The sequence below is a fragment of the Aphanomyces astaci genome, assembly GCF_000520075.1.
Source record: "Aphanomyces astaci strain APO3 unplaced genomic scaffold supercont1.310, whole genome shotgun sequence".
NCBI lineage: Eukaryota > Oomycota > Saprolegniomycetes > Saprolegniales > Verrucalvaceae > Aphanomyces > Aphanomyces astaci.
In genome coordinates, this window is record NW_009798573.1 from 8,417 (window position 1) to 11,056 (window position 2,640).

The window sequence follows — 2,640 nt, forward strand, 5'->3', positions numbered from 1 at the left end:
TCACAGACCAAGTCATGTTGGTGAGTTTGTTGACGATGGTAATAGCTGGTCTAAATATAGGGTAGCCTTGCTGCCATTCTACAGCACGCAGCGCATGAGTACAACGACTCAGCCACAAGGCATTGTAATGGAAGCCTAGTGGCCACGTGGTGCACAGTGTACTGCATGACACCAGTCGCCCTCAGCGAAACCTTGTCAGTTTGTGGCGTAGGCTGAACTCCACCCCCTACTCCACAAGCCGACATTGCTCCAAATCAATGTGACCGTTCTGGTCTAATTGCTGCTGTTTGTGCAAGAAATCTGGTGTAACGTAGCTATATCCTACGTGTGGATAGAATGTGCCATGTTTTACAACATCAACTGAAGGCTGTGAGGGCAGGAGCCCCCTGCACGTGGTGGCCGGTGCTTGTGGGCCAGAGACTGCAAATTGAACTTATGATTGGCTATAAATAAAATGTATGTAACCAATCATAGGTCATTGTACTTGGACACTCTTGACAAGGCTGAAGCATGGTGGAGGTCTCCATGCCTGGCTAATGTAATGTTACTAGTCCTTCCCAAGCATTGGTCAGTATTGATGTAACAGTTAATGTGCTAGTCATTGATGCTAGTGTCACATACTGCAGTACTGAGGCGAAGGCAAGTGTCGTTATTGATACTTGAACCATGCATGCGCTGACTGTGACTTAACAATTATAATGCCACACATCGCATTGATGTTCGACACAATGTACTAGTACATGTGCGCAATGTGAGTTTGAGTGAATACAGTACAGTATTAATACGTAGTAATTCTGGGGCTTAACGACAGGTAGGTACAGTACAAGGTCGGAAATTGAGCACTGTCGAACGGAAATGCTAGGCATCACTGATGCTGTCACTCAGCTTTGATCGCTGCAATTGCAGCGATGTGCACCCCTTTGATGCACTCCCTTTGATGCATGAACAAACCCTAGCGTTATACAGTCCTTCTGTAGAACTCTCCACAATAATTGCCCCCCCCAGCCCGATAGACAATGCGCATTCTGTATTCTACTCAAATACTCCGGAGTGTGCAATGTACACACTCAATCACATACTTCTAGAGAATTCGTTTTAACCATGTATGTAGCGTGGGGGGATGCTGTGGAACGGAACTATTGTGGAGGGTACCCAAGGGCCGTGCAGGGTGTAAACTATTCATGGGTTGCACATCGCAGCATCGCAGCAATTATAACGATCAACACTACGAGGAAGTCATAATGACGTGAAGGGCTACTGTAGACTTCTACATGTGGTACCCCACGACTCACAGTTAAGTCCAAACCTTTACTGGTAGCGTCTACTGCATATCCTGTCGTTGAGCTCATTCACACAAGGTACAGCGCACAGACGTAAACACATAATCAAATATTGTATGACGCATTGTGAACTCAAATTCATGCAAGCTTCAGGTTTCGATTCTCCACTACTGTACAGTACAACCACAATCGCCTAAGGTAGCTCACGTTCATGGCGGATTACTAAAGTGCTGTGTGTGACGCTGCCATCACAAATGAGCACAATGACCGCTACATAGCAACTGCTACCATCATAGCTAAGATTGATCTCGACAAGGGTATACCCAATGCAAGGGAACTACAGCAGTCAGGCATGGAGAGGCAGCGAGCCCACCATCGTGCTTCAGCCTTGTCGAGTGTCCAAGTACAATGCCCTCTGATTGGTTACATACATGTTATTTATAGCCAATCACAAGTTACAAAGACTTCATTGTTCACAGTCAATTTGCAGTCTCAGGCCCACAAGCACCGGCCAACACTTGCAGAGAAGGGCTCCTACCCTCGCAGCCTTCAGCTGATGTTGTAAAACATAATGCATTCTATCTACTACGTAGGATATAGCTACGCTACACCAGATTTCGTGCCAAAACAGCGCAATAAGACCAGAACGATCACATTGATTTGGAGCAATGTCGGCCTGTGGCGTACGATTAATTTCGGCCTACGCCACAAGCCAACAAATTTCGCCGAGGGCGACTGGTGGCTTGAAGCACACTGTGCACGATTAAATCGTGGCCACCAGGCTTCAATTGCAACACCTTGTGGCTGAGTCGTTGTACTCATTCCCTGGGTGCTGTTGAATGCAGCAGGACTATGCCGCTACCCTATACATAGATCAGCTATTACCATCGTCGACAAACTCACCGACAATATTTTGACATTTGACACCCTCAACTCCCCAGGACATGACTGAAGTTGGGATACAGTACCTTCGCAAACATTATAACTTGAAAACAGTTTACCACATGATCGGTTATATTCCACGCCGACTTTCTTGTGAGAACGACGAAATGCATTGTGACAGTGAAAACCTGTACTCGTTGTCGCTGCACGAAGGACTGGTCTGATTTAACGTAAATGACCAATTAATTGTGCACGGACCAATTGTTTGTGCACTCAAACCAACCAATCCGCAAGCATGTATTCATCGCGGCAAAACCTCTCAAATACAATACCTCACTTGTCATTTGGCGCCAACATGGCACGTCCACGGTTCCGGTACAAACCTAAGGACTTGGACGATGCTGTTCGTCAAGTTCTTGGTGGTGCAAGTGGGAAACAAGTGTCTAAAACTACACACATTCCCTACAATACCCTTATG